The sequence below is a fragment of the Eublepharis macularius genome, chromosome 2 (assembly GCF_028583425.1).
Source record: "Eublepharis macularius isolate TG4126 chromosome 2, MPM_Emac_v1.0, whole genome shotgun sequence".
Lineage (NCBI taxonomy): Eukaryota > Metazoa > Chordata > Lepidosauria > Squamata > Eublepharidae > Eublepharis > Eublepharis macularius.
Window position 1 is genome coordinate 13919829 of NC_072791.1, and position 21229 is coordinate 13941057.

General features: G+C 51.2%; 1 protein-coding gene across 1 annotated transcript in view; it reads right to left on the reverse strand.

Moving 5' to 3' along the window:
- Positions 1-15094, reverse strand: part of LOC129323696 (zinc finger protein 345-like) — a 46956-nt gene extending 31862 nt beyond the window's left edge. Inside the window, exon 1 of the mRNA XM_054970288.1 lies at positions 15052-15094. The gene's annotated coding sequence lies outside the window, so the exon portion shown is untranslated. The remainder of the gene's footprint in view (positions 1-15051) is intronic.
- Positions 15095-21229: the final 6135 nt, after the last annotated feature.

Here is a 21229-nt window from a genome sequence, read left to right on the forward strand (position 1 = left end):
TAGCGCAGGAAACTTTAGCACAGTTCATAGCAGGCTTCAAAGCAGGGGAGGGGGCCTACTTGGCAACAATTCCCCCCCTCGGAGACCCCGGGACGTCAGGCGCGCGGGTCTCCGAACTTGACTTCAAAGGCGAGGTGGTCGGCAATGTCCGGTGGTCGAGCTTCGAGCGAAGAAGGAGTGGGAAGGGAAGGGGGAGGAGGCGTCACTCAGAAATTTAGTTTGGAGAACCACCTAACCGAATAAGTGCAATTTAGATCAGCCAATGGGCTGCAGGTCTCTGGGTTCACACCAGGGGGGTGTGCTAAGTGCAATCGTCAGAATAAATAGCAATAATTCATAAGTAATAGCAATTCATAGTAGTATAGGCAGCAATGAGCAATTCATGCATATAAATAGCAATAATTCATAATTGTGTACATTGATTAATTCATGATTGAAGGTAATTCATACGGAATTCATGATGGGTTAAAAGCATTAAAAACCAGGGGCAATTCATATACATGGATTAATTCATAAGCATAAGATTTAAAAGCAAGGACAATTCATGGTTCAATTCATGAATGTAGGATTAAAAGCAATTCATACAAGATAAAGTGAAATGTGCAAGCAGGGCATAGACCAATTCATCAAGGGTTGAACAATTCATAGATAATTAAAACCATAAATACATAAATACATAGGATTAAAAGCAATGATTCGGGAGGTTAAAACCAATAAAAGCAGTAAGAGTAAAAGCAAGTGCGTGGAAACAATTCATGAGGGGTGAGCGGCGGAAGGGCTCATAGGGGGTCAGAAAAATAAACTCTGCAATTAAAAGACCAACTCATATAGTCAGATTAAAACCAAATTCATAAAATAATAGATATGCTAGAATTACCTCGGCGGAGGGAGTCGGGTTAAAAAGGCAATTCCTAAGGTTAAAATCAAATTCATAGGGATAAAGTTCATGGGCGCACTTGCAATAGATAGAGGGAGGGACTAGTTCGGGGCTAAATTCATGGGAGTTAAAATTCATAAAAGCAATGGAAAGAAATTCATAAAACCATAGAGTAACAAAGATCACAGACGGCTCAGTCCGCAGTACAGCTGCTGGACTGGGTTGCATATTTACAGGAACAAGCAAACTTAGTCCATGTGCTCCAAAACACACTTCCACCCCCCCTTGCTGTCTGCGACAATCCGCAGAGCAGGGTCGGCAGGCGGCGAGAAGGGCTTCAGGCACACAGTTCTAGTCCTCATGGAGGTGGCGCTGCTGGCGGTCGTTTGGAGACGGGCCGTGGGCTGGGAGGCAGAGAGATATGTCCCCCCCTAGTCCACAAGAGGGCCTCGGAGCGGAGTCCGGCAGCAGAGCGTCCATGGGGCCGGTGCAGGATCCGTACACATAGTAATAAACGTAATCATAGTTTATAACAACATAAGCAATAAAACAAACAAGGGTTAAAGGAGGGCGCCAAGAACGACCCTTAAGGCAAAAGAAGGTCGGGGTTATAGTGATCCAAGCGGTAAGACAGCTGGAGTTGCTGGAGCTGTCGGCGGCTCCAACAGCCCAAATAAAGTAGTGAGGCACATAACAAAACTTGAAAGGCCAAAATAACAACGATCGGGTGCAAAGCCAAATTGTAAATTCCAGTGGCAGTGGGGCTCCAGCCAAAGAGGGTTTCCCACCACGAGTGCTCTCCGGTGGTCTTAATCCGCTGGACCAGATCCAAAATCTCCTTTCCGTAGTGTCCCCGTCCCTCTGGATGCTCTGGAGGGTGCGGTGGAGCTGCGGGTGGGCCAGGAGCTCGTGGATTAATTCCAGACCGATGCCAAGGGAAATGGGCTTCACATATCGATAGATGGAGGGTGCCACCAGGATCTCTTCTTGGGTCCAGACCGGTACCGTGTAGGTGAAGTCGCAGGCGGCCACCGAAGACAGGTTGCAGAAGCAGCGGTTGACTCCCGGAATCACGGGCTTCAGCTGGAACGAGTTCAGGATCACAAAGTCGCAGGCCGTTCGCACGCAGGCACATCCTTTCCCAAGGTAGACCACAGCGGAGCTGTTCTCCTGGACGACCTCGAAAGGGCATTCGTTGAGGGCGTCGACTTGCGGGGCTACACAGGGGTGATGAGGTGCAAAGGCTTGGTCCTGGCAGATGAAGCCGGTCTGGTCTCGATGCTGGCACCCTTGGAGGCTGACGAGCTGCCATCCGGCCGGGGTGAAGCGGGCCCAATGGTCGGGGTGGCGGGCGTAGAGGACCTCGGTGTCGCTGACTTGGAGTCCCAGAGGCACGACTGGATACACGTGGAATGACTCGTGCGCACTGGCCGTTAATAAAAATAATTTAAGCTCCTGGGTGGTCGGTGAGAATGAGGAATTTACAAGAGACCACCAGGATTCAAGCTCCAGTTCTATGGGTGACAATTTGGGCATAATCAATCTTTTAATTTCCAGGGGCAAATGCCCGTCCGTGGCTTGCCGAATTAGCCCCATGGCCACAGCCTGATTTAATTGTTGGGCTTGCATACATGCCATGGCTATGGACACGTTGCGTTCAAAAGACTGTGTTCCTTTGAGCAGCAGAGAAAAATCTCTTTCAATTTGACTCTCCCAGTTAACTAAAATGGAGCTGATCTCGTGTTGCCCATTTGAAATGGAATTTAGGGACTGCACCACCGGTTTACCTAAGTCGGAGATGCTAGTCGTGACATGGGCAAACTTATTAGCGAGAGTCTCAATATTGACCGAATCCATGATTGCTAAGCCTCCGGCTGCAGGAGCAGTCCAGTCGGCAATGCTTCGTCTGGCACGTGAGAGAGAGGGGGAGGGATCGATCCACAGTTGTAGCCATGCATTCCAACCCTTGCTACCGGCCTCCAGATAGGGAGCGCACTGCGGCAGCCTCTGGGTTATATTTAGCTCAGCTAAGTCTATGCGGATCTCTTTTAAAGACATTTGCGGGCGGACTAGAACTCTCTCTCGAATGTCAGTCTTCAAAACATGGGAGCCCACTATGTGCGTGCCGCCTTGGCTTAATTGTTCATTGCTAGCAATCAAAGGGTCAATTTGGATGGTGTGGGTCTCCTGGGTCCGGATCAGCAGGGAGTAATTGCCTGGTTCATGAGTCAAATTTACAAAGAGCAGCCCAAGCCGGTGAAATTTCTCTACTAGGGGCTTGGTTTGGCATTCGGGCGTCTGTTGAACCAGAATCCAATCGGGTGGGCCATGTTTGGCTAGGTCTTCCTCTTTTACAATCCAGGTCAGGTTCTCCCAGCGCTCTATAGCAAAGGAGAGAACTGCACCTGAAGGGGGCGTGATAGTGACTGATGCAGGTTCAATGGCAGTAGTGCCTAGTAGGATGGTCATTCTAAAGGGGTCTCCTGCCTTCCATACTGCGGCCGACACTAAAATAACTTCACAGTATGGTCCGAAAGCCTCAGTGACAAATGGCGAGGTTTCGAAGTTGGCAGGGGTGGTATATTTGTCTACCACCGGGACTGCGGTGGGGGCTGGCCTGATGCGGGGGAGAAACATACATGGAATCGGAGCGAGTGGTGAAACTGTATCGGTAGGCGAGTAACACACTAGTTCTTGGGACAGAGTTTTTACTCCCACACATAAAATGACAAGCTCTGGGGGTCGGATCCACTGCTCTTCGCAACTGCGGAAGTTAGTGCGATCCGTGGGGGTGGTCATATTGCTCTGCTGCACAACTTTGCAGACCATCATTTCATTTCCTGCCAGGGTATTGATGCATCTCCAGTGTGGGTAGGGCATTAATTTGGACGGGCGTCCCTCTATTAGGGTGCCTGTCAGCACGAGCAAACACAGAGTAGCCAGGTGCCTCATCTCCTGGCCTTCTTTTTCCTTTCTGTAGTGAAAATATCCTGGGGAGACCTGCGGATATAAGTACAGGTTCCCTGAGTTTGTTGCAGCGAAAATAAAATAAAGTGGAGCAGGGAAAAAGAAAAGAGAGGGCGTTTTTCTGCCAGCACTGTCTATAGGTGGGGCTCGAACGAGAAGTCCCAGAGCACTAAGCGAGCCTTCCAGCTTGTTGCTCTGGGGAACTCCTGTGCGAAGGTTTCTTTCTAAAGCATGTATATTTCAGGGGGAACGTCTTTACGTCGAGCGAGGGTCGGCTGTGCGTTAGGCGGGATTATGCAAACTCGCCCCAGGGGTCCCTGGGTGCCTGGACTATGTGGCCTTCAGGTGCCCCTTGCTTGGCGGCGGGCTGTTTTTATTTTGCGGGCTGAGAGCTGTCGGTCCGGCTCGGCCTGGCCTTGCCGTTTTAAAAAGAAAAGAAAACTAAAGAGCGGTTTCCATTAACTATAAGGGTTGCTGCAGACGGGGGCCCTCGCTTTAATTTCCTAAAAATGGGCTTTCGTCATATGTTTGCAGGACTAGCAATTTTTGGAGGGACTCCCTCGGGAGGCCCCATCTTCTGGTTTCAAAAAAAAAAGGTACACCGGGCAAAAAGAAAAATACACTGAGCAAGAAAAATATAAGGAGCAAGAAGCATACGGGTGTGGGGTACTTTCAGGTTGCCCTCACTTGGAAGGCCTGGCAGGGCTTCATTATGACTTCAATATGTCTCCCCCCCTTCTTTTCCCTTGTACGGTACGGGCAAGGGAAAAGATTACGTGGGGCGGGCGGCTGCTGGCGGAAAGGGCCGAAGTGGAGCCGAGGGCGCTCGGCGGCGTTTATCGAAAAGCGGCGGAGGCGGCCGAGATCTGCCGGCGCCACTGGGTCTGGGTTATTCAGGGGTCATCTTGGCGTGGGGGATCCTGGCTATGTAAATGAGGCACGCTGCCCCTTGTGCGTGGCGAACGCACCCCAATAACACATTCCAGGGGTCACATATTTACAAAATACTGGCGGGTCTTTTACCTTTGCACTAAAGCGTACTAGATGGTGGCGCCGTATAGCAACTCACCATGACGAATATGAACATTAGTAAAAGAGAGGTGTTGGGCTATCTGGGGGACCTTTTCCAGGGGAGGCACGGCCCTCAAAGCCAAAGCCGACCATCATGCGAAAGCGTGGGTCTGGCAGGTGAGACCCCGAATCTACGTAGATGCGGGATCTTCACCAGCACGGCGGGTGAAATGTTTTCAAATACAGAGATCACCTTTATTGGTGTGTCTCCAATATTGGAAATGCATTCACTCTTGGGCTAAAGCCTCTCCAACCACCTTCACACACAGCAAATCTCTTTTGCCTGTGCAATTTTTTCCGAACATGCGGCTTACAATCCAATTAAGAATCACTTTCGGTGGTGGTCCTATTTGGCTTTGGTTGCCGTGTCTTCCCCAAGGGTCCCAACTGTGGGGCCCGCCTAATGAGGTCAAAGAATAGAACTGGAAAAACTTTTAACATTTACACCGATATCTACATATTCTATTGTTTCTTTTATTCTAAAGCTACAAAAGTCTGGTCTAAGGGGACACACGGTATCTCTGGCCCAGGGTGGAGTGATATCTGGCGAATCACTGGGCAGAGGGGGGCTGGGCTGGTGGTGGTTCCCCCAGGGTCATACACAGGGGGGGCGGTTTGCAGCGGCTTCCCTTTCCATTCTTTTAATTGAGAGGCATGAAAGTATTTTAGCCACGTTCCTCCTGTCTTTCTCTGGATGGCTACCTGATAGACAGCTGGGGAGACTCTTTTTGTGATAGGGACTGGGCCTTGCCACTTGGCTGCTAGTGAATGTGCCTTTTGCGAAAACGTCCTGTACAGAACGAGCTGTCCTTCCTCCCACTGCCTGGGGTTCCTGACCCATCCCAATTTGCGGTCCATATCCTTCTGAGCTGTGCCCAACTTCTGGGCCACTTGCATGTGGACGGCGTGTATGGATGAGAGCAGGTCCTGGACCCAAGCATCATTAATCACTACAGGCTGCATATCGGAAGGGAGCTGCGTATCTAGCCAGAAGGCCTCCGGGAGCTGCATTCTTCGCCCTGTCATTACCATATGGGGTGTGAGCCCATGAACTGCGGTAGTGCCTCTAATGGCCATTAGGATTATGGGGAGTTTTTCATCCCAGTCTCTCCCGGAGGAGCGAACCATCTTGCGGAGAGCCTCCTTGAGGGTCCGGTTGGTTCTTTCTATGGCGCCTGAAGCTTGAGGGTGGCCGGCTATGTGGAACCGTTGCTGGATGCCTAATGCTTTACAAAGCTCCTGTGTAACTTCCCCGATAAAGTGTGAGCCTAAATCGGAGTCCATGACTCGCACAATGCCCCATCTTGAAAAGACATTGTTGAACAGTAGTTTGGCGGTGGTGGCTGCATTGTTGCGCTTGCACGGAAACGCTTCGACCCATTTGCTAAAGGGGTCTATGACAGTGAGGCAGTAGCGATTGCCGCGAGCAGTGGGGGGAAGGGGGCCGATAAAGTCAATCTGTATGCGAGCCCAGGGTCCATCAATTCTCTGATGCTGGAGGGGAGCTCTAGGTCCGGTGGGGTCTGCATTAACCATAGCGCAGGACAGACAGTTGTCTACCCATTGCGCTACTTCGGTGCGCATGCCAGGCCACCAACCAACCTCTTTTACCCTTTCCAGAGTCAGATCCTTGCCTCGGTGTCCCTGCTCGTGGACAAACTGAATTAAGTCAGCCCTAACTTCCAATGGCACTACCCAATGGCGTTCGCCGGCTGCATCTACTGCCCAAACTATGTCTTCCTCTTCTCTGATCATGAGTCTCCCTGTCTGATCCCTTCCTGCGGCTAGGAGGTCAGTTATTTCTGGGTCAGATTGCTGCAGTTGTGCTAGGTCTAGTGTTCCTGCGGTTCCCTGAGCTTGGCTGCGGGCTCGTGCCCGAGTGGTGACAGGGCGGAGGGGACAATCGGTGGCTAGTTCCGGTGGGGGAGCACTCTCAGTGGCGGCTGCCTTGGCTGCAAGGTCTGCCTGGTCATTCCAATAAGCGGTCTCTGAGTTCGTCTTCTGGTGTCCCTTGACATGGGTCACCTGCGTTGGGCCGGAGCGAGACTGGAGGAGTGCTGCTACTTGCTGCCATAGCTGTGGGCTACGGGTTTCCCATCGCTGGCCCTCCACCCCTGATTCTGCCACACCGGGAGCCAGACCGTGGCGGCTTTGGCCGTCCAATCCGAGTCTGTATAAATGGCAAGTGGGCTTCCTGGGGGCTCAAACTCAAGCACCGCCAGAAGCGCTTGCACCTCAGCCGCTTGGCTGGAATGGGGGCGGGCTGGACCTTTGAGGGTATGGGCGTCGCTCACTCGCACGGCGCCGTAGCCGGTCCGAGGGAAGCCTCCAACGTGAAAGGAGGAGCCGTCACAGAACCAGCATGTGAAGCCGTTCTGTCGGGCTTCCTCTAGCGGGACTCCCCAAGTGACTGGCCAGACAACCTGTGGTGGCGGGTCCAGGGGGCACTCGTGCTCGGTCCCAGTTACCAATAGGCCATAGGGGGCTGGAGGCTCAGTGGTTTCCTTTTTGAATTCTACTCCGCGGTTGACCAGGGCCAGGGTCCACTGGGCTATGCGAGCGTTTGAAACTTGTCCGTCTTGTATCTTTCCCGACAGGATATATTTGAGGGGCGTGTGAGTGGTTTGCACTATTGTACGTGAACCTCCTATGATAAATTCCCAATGGGTCAGACTCCAAACCAGAGCAAGGCATGTCTTCTCGCATGGGCTAAACTTAGTTTCTACTGCGGTTAGGTTGCGAGAGGCATAGGCTACTACTCTAGCGGTCCCTGCTTGCTGCTGGGTGAGCGTGGCTCCTATGCTCTTGTCTGATATTGCTAGCTGGATAAAGAAGGGCTGGGTAACATCTGGATGGGCTAGGGCCGGGGCTGCGGCCAGACTGCGCTTTAGCTCGGCTAAGGCTGTCTGTTGCTCCGGTCCCCACTCCCAGGGAGTGTTCTTCTTGAGGAGAGCATAAAGGGGGCGAGCTTTGTCTGCAAAGGACTCGATGAAGTCTCGGGAAAAGTTGAAAGTTCCTAGAAGGGCTCTGAGGGAGGGGACATCGGTGGGTGCAGGCAGCTTGGAAATGACCTCCATTCGCTGGGCGTCCGGGGTGCGACCCTCGGGTCCCAGGGTCAGACCCAGGTACTTGACGCTGGTCTGAACCAATTGGGCCTTTTCCCTGCTTGCCTTGAACCCAGTCTCGTGGAGGAGTTCCAGGACTTCCCTGGTGATTTGGCGGGCTAATTCTTCCGTGGGGGCGTGGACTAAAATGTCATCCACGTAGCTCAGTACGTGGGGCCTCGAGGAGGGTTGGAGGCGTTCCCACATCTGAACTACATGGGCATGACAAATACTGGGGCTGGAGTGGAATCCCTGGGGGGTCCGCTTGAATGCGTATTGCTGGCCGCGGAAAGTGAACGCGAACTTGTACCAGCAAGACTCATGCAACCGGATGGAGTGGAAAGCATTGGCCAGGTCTATGACCGAGTAGAACCGGGACCCAGCGGCAATGGCCGTTAGGATCTCATTATACTTGGCCACAACCGGGGCAACTGGAGGGGTGGTGGCATTCAGGGCACGGAAGTCGACCGTCATTCTCCAGGTCACTCCATCTGCTTTCAGAACTGGCCACAATGGGGCGTTGCAGATGGACTGCATCGGGAGTATGACGTCCCACTCAAGGAGTCCTTCTATGGGCTGCGCATCGATGGACTGCATTAACAAAGTCGGGGCCTCCCGGGATGCGCCACAGGAGCCCGTTCGCTAGGTCAATGGTCAGTCCCTCGGCACGGAAAAATGGCATGCCCAAAAGTCCATCGTCTTCTCCCCGGTTTGCGCATGCCGAAATCCGGGTGGTCAGGTTCCCAACGGAAAGGGGGATGTCCTGCCAGACCGGGGATTCCTGCATGCCGCCTCCAAAACCGGCGAGCTGCATTGTAGTGGGGGTCTGGGTGCCCTTTGTGACTAAGGTGGGCCGGAGTATATTAAGTGAAGCTCCGGTATCTATGAGGAGGGTGGCAGGCTTCTTCTTTTCCCCGGGAGTCCCGATCCCTGCCTTCACTGTCGGTCTCCCCCATGTATCCGGCTTTAGTTTGGCAACTATGCCCACGGAGGGAGACTGGGACTCGGGGCAACCCTATTCTGATCCTGCACCCTGATCGGTGGAAGCGGCGCTTCCTCTAAAGGGGTTGTTGGGGCTCGGGCGTTCCCGAACCGCAGCTATTGGGGGACTCGAGAAGGGAGGGTCCGGCGGCAAAGGGGGCGCCGACGGAGGCACTGGGGGCTGCTGCTGGTCTTCCCATTCCATGATCGCCTTCATTAGAACGGACGTGGGCTTTCCGTCGAAGAGCTCCATGTTCGCTCCAATGTTTTTGAGGCGCATCCATAGTTCCCAACGGAGGGAGTCCCTGGACTGGGGCGTGCTGCCGCGGTCCCGGTAGCCCTCGTGGTCGCCCTGCGATGCTCCCCAAGCATTAGACTGGTCTGGAGGCGGGTAGACCTGATGGTGGTACGGGTGCGATGCTCGCGAGTGAGAAGGGGCTATGGGTGCATCCTGTAGTCGGGGCTCGTGGGGTCCCTGCTGGGAGGAGGAACTGTAACTCGGGGTAGGCGCAAAGGAAACTCCCGGACGGTAGTCCCTCGGTCCTCTTCCCCGGTTAAAGCTACTGCTCCTTCCCCTCAGGATTCCTCCCCTTGCCTCCGGATACGGGCTGCGTCCCTGTGGTCGGTACTGAGAGTGGGGGCCATGATTGGCATAGGTAACCGCGCTAATCGGCTCGCTTTCCTTCCTACGAGAGGCTGGGGACTTCACATGGCGGATGGCGCCGGTCTCTCGCAACAGGCCAGCAATGCTCCTGATGCGGGATTCCAGCTCTCCCCATGTAATGCTCCCGGGCTCTACTCCTGCTAGGGCTAGGCGAGTGGTGCTGTTGAGTCCATCTATGACTGCTCTCCTGAACTCTAAGTCGTCGAAGTCCGGCATGTCACTTAAATCTAAATCTACCTCGTCTGCTAGTTCGGCTAGGAGCTGTTTCCTGGCTAAATATGCCTCTGGATCCTCTCCGGGTTTTTGAGATTCTGCAATATATAGGGCCTTTAAACTCTTGGTGGGCCACAGGAAGGCGCACAACTCTTTCATGGCACCATACTGACTGCGAGTGGCTAGTCTCCGGTTGGAAATATATGCGTTAAGAGAGGTGACTATTTCGGGGCTGGCACAATGGCGAGCCAGCTGAGCTACATCGGAGCCACTGGCAGAGGGCTGGGACATGGTCACGTGTGCAAACCATTGTATAGCTGAATCTCGGTTCAGGGGTCCCATGCGGTCCGCTATGGCTTGGAGCTCATCGGGCCTCCAATTGCGGGTTTCCTTAACTATTCGGTCTGTCTTCCTGCCATCATCGTCTGTGGTGACAATTTCTTTGGTAGCTATCGGATGGAGGGGCTGTGGAGCTTCCTCGGGCTGGGGTGAAGGAGGTGACCAACTGTCGGTACTACCTTCGGGGAGGGCCAAGAGGGCTGCGGGATGCACGGCGGAAATTACGGCCTGCTGCATTCCCAGGTGCTGCTTTAGGGCCTCTAGCTCCCTCTTACAAGCGGAGTGGTCTGCAGAAGCTACCTTGGAGTGATTGTGCTCTGCCATGAACTGGGCGGCATGGGTTAGCTTAGCAATTCTTTCCTGTCCCTCGATTACTGCATGCTCCGCCATGTCGGCACGAGCGGTGGCTGCCTCAGCCTTGTGCTGGGCGTCCTGGAGGGCGGTAGTTAGTCCTTGCTTCTCTAATATGAAATTGACGCGTTCGGCGCGCCACTCAACTGCTTTCTCCTCATGGTCTCTTTCCTGTTCGACTAGTTTGGCCCTGAGACTCTGGATTTCTAGGTGCAGGGCGTCCTGTTCTCGCTTTGCTTTTTCCTCTAGCTCCTTCCTCTCTTTGTCTTGGGCTAATCTGAGCCTCTCTATCTCCTGCTCACTATCTTCCTGCGCTATATGTAATTTATTTATCAGGGACACGCTGTCCTGTAAGGCAGTAAAAAGTGCCCAAGCTCCGTATCTGTCCTTCTTGCTCGACTTGGGTTTCTCTTTCTCACAAAAATCTTGGAAGGCGCTTCTAACTATCTGGAGTGGGTCGGGTCCCTTGAAGGAACCTGCTTCCCAAGGGCAATCTCCCTTCTTCACTAGCCACTTCTCCAGGCGGGGCACGGTGGGGTTTGCCCGGTACATTTTTACTTTTTAGTTTAAGGCTGATCTCGGGGGAGGTTAAAGAGTAGATCAGCGACACCAGGGGTGGGGCGATTAAAGCTGCTCAAGGGTTTTAACAACTTCTTCCTCTCTATGTCCCTTTTGGGAGGTTTATCCTTCCCTCAGGTCCTCAAGGGTTTTTACCAGGGGGTTTTAAGGTTCTACTTTTAGGGTTTACAGGGTATTTTTAAGGGTTCTACACTCGGCTCTTCTCCACCGGGGGAGAAGGAAAATTCCTATTCCCGTTTCAAGCTTGCCTACAAGCCACGGGACCAGGAAAAGTTTACTGGCTCAGAGGGTGCTCTCAAGCTCTCTAAGCCCAAGAACCAAAAACGCTCAGTGCTTCCAAGCCTTTGCTCAGAAGCCAAAGCTCAGGGGTCTCCCAAGCCTCTACTCGGAAAACCAAAAAGTGTCCCCAAGCCTCTGCTCAGGAACTGCTACTAAGGGGGTCTCCCAAGCCTCTGCTCAGGCAACCCGAAATGCTCCCAAGCCTCTGCTCAGAAGCTACAAATGCTCTCAAGCTCTCTGCCCAAGAACTATACTCAAAGTGTCCCCAGGCCTCGTGCTCAGAGACAAACGGTTAAACTGTCTCCAAGCCTCGACCAAAAGACTGAAGCGCTCAAGGACTGCCTCTGCAAGTCCCCAAGCAAAATTGCTCAGGAGTAAAGCTTACTGTACTCCCAAGCGGAAAAGCGCTCAAGAGTTCTAACAACTCCCAAGCAAGAGTGTGCCCAAGAGTCCCACTGACTCCCAAGCGAGGTGCGCCCACGAGTCTAACTTAAAACTCGCAAGCGGAAAGGCGCCCAAGAGTCTACCTTAAAACTCTTAAGCACGGTGCGGCCGGCTGCCGCGGGGCTTCAGGAACCTGGCTTCAGATTCCCAAAGCTAACTGACTGAACAACCAAACGGACTAACGATCCCTTCACGTTTCCTCCGGAGCGGGGATTGAAGCCTAAGTGCTGGCAGGAACGGGGTTTGGACGGACTTAGGAGAGACGGGGGAGGGCGGAAAAGAATTTTATATGTGCTGCTTCAGGATATATATATATCTATAGAGCCTACTTCTGGGATCCCACCCACATAGACGCGTTTAGGCGGCCCGGAAAGTGGCCAGGAACTTCACCAGTTCAGAGGTCCTCACCCACAGTACACCGGTTATAACGGCTGAAGGGCCTCGCGGTGCACCACAAAAGGCAAGTAGTCCAAAGCTGGCTGAAGGAGGAAATGGGGGAAAAGCCAACCCACAAGATAGAAATGCTCGCTAGAGCCACACACACTCACACTTTTAATTCCCTGAGCTAAATTGCGCTCTTTACACTGAGGTCTGGAAAATTTTCCTCTAAGTCAGTTCGCCGAAGACACGCGTGTCGACTCACGTGCATTCACACGAACCGGGTTATGCCCGCATCCTCCACCAGTAAACTGTTACCAGAACTGCTCTTTTATTATAATGGGGAATTAGCTGCAGCAGTCTGTAACTATTAATATTAAGCGAGGATCATAACCTATGTTTACGGAGGTCCCGATCCCAGACACTCTAGTGAAAAAGAGGCAGACAAGAAGTAAGGTCCAAACACGTGTATTGAGTGTAGCGTAAGCCTAGCTTGCACAATCATACAAAGAACATACAAGGTCTAAGAAATACAGAGTAGGAAATACAGAGACGTTCGCATTAGCTGGTTCCCAACGATGATAGGGGGAATACTCACTTATCCTGGAGCGAAGCAGAGACGCAGCAGCGAGGTGGCCCAATGCCAGCACTGGGACCACAGACGGACAGCAAGGAGGTCTGGATAGGGAATGGCCTGAGCACCGAGTGGTCTGAGAGACCAGCTTAAATACCCCAAAACGTACCCTGGGGCTGGTGCTGTACTTGGTGGTTCTCACAGATTAAAACAAAGGGTCTAATGGGCTACTGAATGGCTTGGATGGGCCACTTTGGTAATCAGATTGTGATAAGTGACACCTCAGGAAGAGGGGACAAAAGAGGGAGGGGGAAATCCAAGTGGGCTGAAAGGATGTTCCAGCGGACAGGGCTTGTCCTGATGTCATCAGCTTTGGAATGCGGAGGTTTCTTTGAGATGCATTCTCTAAGTGCTTGGGATGGTCGGCACTTAGTTCCTTCTCCGGGGCGGCTCCTAAGATATGCAGAGCGGGGCGAGGGGCTCTCGCTGCGGACGTGGTGTGCCCGCTTCGCCGAAATGGCTTCTCAAAGCAGTCTTCTTCCCAGGGTCTTCTGGCTGCCTGAGAACATGGATGCCGGCTGGGCATAGCTGGGGCTGGATAGCAGGCTGCCCAGTAGCGAGGGCAAGCTCGGCGACCGGCCCGCGGGAGGCTCCAGGCGGGAACTGACCAGGGAGCGCCTAGCCAGGCTCGCTGGAGGTTTCCCTGGCAGGCGCCCGGCTGCTAGCAGCGGCTTGGGCCCATATGAGGCAGGCTTCCATGGAGGCAGGGGGAACAGCACACAAAACACAGCCCAAAGCAGGGGACAGGCACGGTCCGTGGCAGATGGCAATGCAGGCACAGGGCACACTTGTAACAGAGTCCAAACACACACTGGGAATTCCAGATATAGGTCAGGGCAGGGCTGCCCAGAAAGAGAGTCCTTTTGTGCAGTTACCCAAACATGGAGTCAGTAAACTACACAGTCTATTGCAGCAGCAGGGTAATTGGCACGCAGGCAGGAAACTGACACGTGTATCGGAGCACACACGTGCAAAGCAGTCTTTTTGGTGTAGCAGTGAAACAGTAGCGCAGGAAACTTTAGCACAGTTCATAGCAGGCTTCAAAGCAGGGGAGGGGGCCTACTTGGCAACAGCAGCTTCACTCTTCTGGGTAGGGCCTTCTGCAGGTGCCATCCTGAAAATGGGCAAAATCTATAGTTGCCCACTATTGCCCACTGTTTTGGAGATCTGAGTCATTTTTTAGGGTCAAATTATGCTGGGAGGGGAATCTGAAGTCCTTGAGGGGGTGGCCCTACATCTATTCTTTCCTGGGAAGGGCTGTGCATAATGGATGGATGCCCTGCTCTGCGTTCCATTGGGCTTGTGGCATAACCTGGCATGGGTTTGTTGGTTTAATTCAGGCCCCATCTTTTATTGCTCGGCCATGCTGGGATCAAAATGGGGCCATCAAAAAGGGCTCCCTGTGAGGCTAGGGTCCTGGGGGCTACGCCACACATGCGCTCTCTCTGTAGTGGCCCCTATCATAGAGAATTACCTTCCTGAGAAGTTCAGGAAAGCTCCCCCATATCTGGCTTTCTTCACATTGTGGAAAACTTAAGTATTTAGGAGGGCCTTTTTTCAGACAATAGGCCCGTGATATAAGAAAAGGCTCAGAAAGATAGTCTGGGAAAGGGACGGGGACTAGAGACTGGGAGTGTGCACCGGATGGCCCAGATGCAGTTTTGAGGGGTACAAAAGAACAACTTGGTATCCCTGAGTTCCCAGGAAGTACTCTCATCCAATTAGAGAAGCTTGAATTTATCCAGAGATTACTTCCTATGGGGGGGGGAATGTCTGAAGGGCCTTGTTCTAGTAAACAGTAGAACATTTGCCGGAAACCTAGTTTCTGACAATTCACTAAAGACCCCCCAAATTACAGGAAGATTGGATCCTGGGGACCAACTCTATGGCCCCCTGAACAAGCTGCCCCCAGCTTCTCTCTGTTGTTTCCTAGAGGAGAAACCATCAAACCAGAGAATCCCTAGGGGAGGGCTGAGGCTTGCTGAGCTGCGGAGTTTAAAAGATGGCCAGAGATGCCGCCCTTATTGCAAGGAGGACTCAGCTCCACCCCCAGGGAAGAGGAGCTGCCAGAGAGAAAGCAGGAAAGCCCCGAAGGTCAATGGAGCCCTCTGGTTACTAAGGCCAAAAGCAGAGAGGCGTTTTGCAAAGGAAATATTTGTTCACTGCTTACCTCTTTTTAAAAAGTGCTCCAGTGCTGCCTCTCCTCCCCTTCCCCACTCAGCATAGGAAGTGACAGTGGGAAGTCAGGTGACTTTCTCTCTTCATGCCTCTCTAGGAACAGAGACTCCTTCCCTTTAACCCTTAGATGGACTTTCCAGAAAGCCAAAACAATCACTCCCGACAAAATAACACCACCCTCACATTTCTTAGTCTACAGGCAGCACCAAAACAATCACACACCCAGCACTTCAGGGCACTGTCACAGGGCAATAATAAGAATCCAAGGCACGGGTCCTCATTGAGCCTGAGGATTTTTAAATGGGGTCCCCCCAAACTCACCATCAAATGACATGTCACCTCTATAGCCACAGACTGCACAGACAAGCACCCACTGCTTTATGTCCCCCCTCCCCACATACCAAAATGTGGCTACAAATCAGGGATCCTCTCTCAGGGACCCTCAGGATTCCTGTGTTTAGTCACTATACAAATTCATTATTAAAAAATTGATCACATGTATGGCCACCGATTGCACCACAAAAAGCAGGCATCCACAACTTGGGGAAGCCGCCATGAGCAAAACGGTGGTTTAAAGACACATAGAATCATAGGGTTGGAAGGGATCTCCAGGGTCATCTAGTCCAACCCCCTGCACAATGCAGGAAATTCACAACTGACCCCCCCCAACTGCCCCAGCGACCCCCGCTCCATGCCCAGAAGATGGTGAAACACCTCCAGGATCCCTAGCCAAACTGGCCTGTGGAAAATTGCTATCCTACCCCAAGGTGGCAATTGGCATTACCCTGAGCATGTAAGTAGGGCCACAAAAACCAAGCCCTGATACAACCCCTTCTGCCCGCCCTCTCATGATCTGCCCAGGTTCACAGAATCAGCATTGCTGTCAGAGGGCCACCTAGCCTCTACTTAATAATCTCCAAAGAAGGAGAGCCCACCACCTCCCAAGGAAGCCTGTTCCACTGAGAGACCGCTCTAACTGTCAAGAAGTTCTTCCTAATGTTTAGCAGAAAATTCTTTTGTTTTAATTTTAATGTTAATCCGTCAGTTCTCATTTTCTCATCATCATAATCCTGCCGGAGACATTCAGCTCAGGGAAAGTGACTTGATCAATTTCACCAAATGGCAGAGCAGAGATCTGAACCCAAGACTCTCTGGCCTAAGTCTAAGACACTGTCTGCTAAGCCACTCTCTCTCTCTTTATATTATCGCTTCTATGGGGCATCCCTAGGGCTAAGGACCAACTCCTTTCTCCCCCCCTCCTCCATTCACTCACATTTTCTTCTCCCTCCATAGTTTCCCCGTTACCTGAAAATGCACAAAACTATCACAGCCATTGTTAGACCAATGAGAGATAAGCTGTGCTCGGTGGTGTAGCCGCACTGCCATAGAAGATGCTCCTGAATCCTCAGGAGTTTTCTTTGGGGCTGGCAGTGGAATTTCTCTGGGACAACCTTGTTCTGATCCCCGGAGAGGATCACGTCATCAGCTGCTGGCAGGTTTCCTTGCAGCGTTGAGCTGTGTGGATCTGCCTACCCTGGGGGAGAGCAAGTGATGGCCAAGGGGGTACCCCTTCCAGAAGACCCACAGAAGGTGCCCAGGCTGGAGACTGTTGGTCAAGATCCCATGCAGTGATGATGTGCCCATGTTCTCTTGCTGGGAGGAAGGGAGAGGCTCACCTTTGGTGCTTAAAGCAGGTTCCTGCAACCCTCCCGCCAAACACCGGAATGCCCTTTGCATGCAGCTGCCTCTGAAGGGGATGGGGTAGAAGCCAGAATGGCATTAAACAAATAGTAGTACCGCAAAAATCAGTGGGATCCATTAAAGATTACGGAGAACAATATTCTAGAAATGAAAACATGGAAATGCCATGCTTTTATTAACCCTTTCCCTACCAAAATGCTCCTAGAACAGAACAAAAAACACTGGAATGGACATTAAAGAAATGCTAGTACCAACAGGAGCAGAGAACATGCTGAACGGAAGGCAGTGTACCTAAATAACCCTTGATAAGTGTTGATCAATAGCAGTTCTTTGGAATCTTCATCCAGCTGAGATCAGGAGCAGGGTGGTAGACAATGCTCACCTCCCGCCTTCATCTGGTAGGGATCAGGAGTAGAGCAAGAGGCAATGCTCACCCCCGCCTTCACCCAGCCAGGATAAGTAGCAAAGCAGGGGGCAATGCCCCACCGCCTTCACCCACACAGGATCAGGAGTGGATCAGGTGGCAATTCCTGCCTCCTGCCTTCACCTGGCCGGGATCAAGAGGAGAGCAGGTGGCAATGCCCCTCCCACCTCCATCCAACCAGGATCAGGAGTGGAGCAGGTGAAAATGTGCACCCCCTGAACTCACTCAACTGGGATCAGGATTGAATCAGGGGGCATGCCTGCCCCCTATCTTCCCCTGACTGGATTCAGGAGTGGAGAAGGTGGTAATGCCTGCAACCCATTCACCTGCTTCGGATCAGGAGTGGAGCAGGTGGCAATGCCCATCCCCTCTCCGCCTTCACCTGGTCAGGATCAGGAGAGGAGAAGGTGGCAATGCCTGCCCCCCGACTTTACCTGGCTAGGATCAGGATAGGAGTGGAGCAGTTGACAATGCCTGCCTCTCTGCCTTCAGCTGGATGAGATCAGGAGCAGAGCAGGTGGCAATGCCTGCCGCCCTTTTCACACAGCTGGGACCAGGAGCAGAACAGGTGACAATGCCTGCTCTCTATCTTCACCTGTTACCTGGATGGGACTCCTTGTGAGTAGGGGAATTGGGGCAAGGAATGGGCTTATGCAAGAGGGGTAACGAACAGAACCTCCATCAATGTTTACGGGGTCCTCTCCCCAAGGAGACTCCCAAGACAGCTATTCTTCAAAGTAAAGAGTAACTTTATTTAAAGGGGAAAATGCATACACACAAGAAGTAATATGGAATGTTGGCACAGACACACAGAGTCTTAGAAAATTAGCCAGAGATTGCATTAGAGTGAGGGAGGGGAAGTCTATTTACCGATCTAGAAGAGTGGTTCATGGAGGAATGAAGCTTCAGATGTGCTGCATCTTTGACCAGGGAAGTGGGAGCCTCTGAGGGTACTACGCTGGGTGAACGTGTACAATTTGAGTGTGTCAAAACTCTGATTTTTATAGGGCATATCATGTCCTGAGGCTGGGAAGCCTCTTTTGGCAATGAGACAAAAGCCCATAACAGTCAGTTCCTGAGAATGACAAAAGTTTGAACATCTCTGGTTGTTGCCACTGGGGTGCGACAAAAGAGAAACGTTGGGTTTTGCTGTTGTTGAAAGATGAAGCAATTGATTCTTACTATCCCCAGAGCTGGGCAATATTAATCTCTAGGAAGAAATTTAAACTTATCAATGCTGATTGATGGTCCATCAACTGGAGGATGGGTTGTAAATTACGGAAAGGAGGGGTGATTGGAATGTATGGGGGTGACCCATCGGAAACTTTTGTTGTCCACAACTGCATGTCCAAAGCTTGGGGTGGGGGTTGGGGGTAGGAACAATCCCACCCGATTGCTTTGCATTTGCATCTGTATGCTATTTAAACTTCACTCTCCTGGGCAAGACTCGGTAATTGCTTTGCCCATCTGGCTGGAATGTCTCTGATGCAGATCAAGCTGCATTAACTCAAGAGCCCTGTAATTTTATATCACAGGTGGTATTAAACATAGTGGAGGCTGGGAACTGCTGCTCACACACCGACCGGGATCAGGAGCAGAGCAGGTGGCAATGCTCGCCCCTCTTCTCTCAGCTGGGATCAAGAGAGAAGCAGGTGGCAATGCCCGTCCTCCATCTTCACCCAGCTGGGATCAGGAGCAGTAATCACAAAGTAGAGAGGGTCATGGAAAAACCAGCAAATATATTAAAAAACCGTCACCTACTAAGAAATTTGTGTGGCATACAATTCAGACACTTGAATCAAATATATGCAAAAGTACAAAATTATTTAATGAAAATAAAGAGTATCAAAATATAAATGGACTACAAGGCATGGAAATGCTTCAATAGAGCTGTGGTCAAACAATTCTCCCTAGGGAGAAAAAAATTGAACCACCAGACTCACTATAGTGTCCACCACAAACCAAATCTCAAAGCTGAATAGCTCATGTAAATGCCAAAAATTTACAGCATTTAGGGCATAGGTATTAGCTGAATCACATATATCCAAAAAGTAAATGTACAAATGTACAAAGGCAATGTATCACAAACTAATCACAGCCGATGAGCGAGCCGCTATTGTGCAGATGTAAGGGCTGTGATTAGTTTGTGATACATTGCCTTTGTAACTGCTTTGAAGAAGGGGCAACTGATACGGGACCTCTTGCTAGAGAACCTGTTAGTGGTTACATTGTAAACATTACATATAACAACAATTATTTGCATTGAATAGTGATTTTGGCAATGTGACTTAACTACTGTATGTACTGTATTCTGATAAGCATTTACTTTTTGGATATATGTGATTCAGCTAATACCTATGCCCTAAATGCTGTAAATTTTTGATATTTACATGAGCTATTCAGCTTTGAGATTTGGTTTGTGGTGGACACTTTAGTGAGTCTGGTGGTTCTCCCTAGGGAGAATTGTTTGACCACAGCTCTATTGAAGCATTTCCATGCCTTGTAGTCCATTTATATTTTGATACTCTTTATTTTCATTAAATAACTTTGTACTTTTGCATATATTTGATTCAAATGTCTGAATTGTATGCCACAAAAATTTCTTAGTTAGTAGGTGGTGTTTTTTTTATATATTTGCTGGGATCAGGAGCAGAGCAGGTGTTAATGTCTACCACCCTGGTCTTCCCCCGGTCAGAAGCAGAAGTGAAGCAGCTGGCAATACCCATCCTTCATCTTCACAGGGCCAGGATCAGGAGTGGAGTAAGTGGCAATGCCTGCCCCCTCTTCACACAAATGGGATCAGGAGCAGAACCAGTGGTAATGCCCTTCCCCGTGTTCACCTGGCTGGGGTCAGGAGCATAGTATGTGGCACTGCCCCCCTATCACCATCTGGAATCAGGAGCAGTGCAGGTGGCAATGTCCACCCCTCTTCTCTCAGCTGGGATCAATAGGGGTGCAAGTGGCAATGCCCGCCCTCCATCTTCATCCAGCCAGGATCAGGAGCAGAGCAGGTGTTAATGTCGACCACCCTGGTCTTCCCCCGGTCAGAAGCAGAAGCGAAGCAGCTGGCAATACCCATCCTTCACCTTCACAGGGCCAGGATCAGGAGTGGAGTAAGTGGCAATGCCCGCCCCCTCTTCACACAAATGGGATCAGGAGCAGAACCAGTGGTTATGCCCTCCCCCGCCTTCACCTGGCTGGGATCAGGAGCATAGTATGTGGCACTGCCCCCCCATCACCATCTGGGATCAGGAGCAGTGCAGGTGGCAATGTCCACCCCTCTTCTCTCGGCTGGGATCAAGAGGGGTGCAAGTAGCAATGCCCACCCTCCATCTTTACTTGGCTGGGACCAGGAGTGGATTAGGTAACAATGCCCATCCCCCACTTTCACCCATCCGGGATCAGGAACGGAGCCGTTGGCAATGTCCGCCTTGCTTCACTTAGCTGGAATCAGGTGCAGCAATCAACACAAGGGCTCCTCCAGAGCTCATATGAAGGCTATCACAGAAAGACCTTCCCGCCAACAGAGTAAAAACACAACTTGTATAAATTGTATTAATAAATATTTTTTCTTTTACCTTTTCTTTTTTCTTAAAGAGCATAGTGCTGCAAATGTGTTATTTAAATAACCATTAAATATAATAAATATCTATACATTCTACAAAACTCTTACTATCAATACTTAGGATCTATAGGTAAGCATCGAGTCATTACTGACCCATTACAGACCCGAATATGCTACTGATAGGAGTGGATTCTTCCAGAGAAATAGCAATATTCCCGTTTATAATCTTGCTGTTGTATGGCGGAGCCTAACGGGCATTGCCAGCATACCTTTCTTCCAATTTCATAATCCAAACTTTCTCAAAGGCTCATCAGTCCTAAATTCTGATGTAATAAAATACTTTTAAACAATGAAATAAGTATGGTTGTTGGGGGTTTTCCGGGCTGTCTTGCCGTGGTCTTGGCATTGTAGTTCCTGACGTTTCGCCAGCAGCTGTGGCTGGCATCTTCAGAGGTGTAGCACCAAAAGACAGAGATCTCT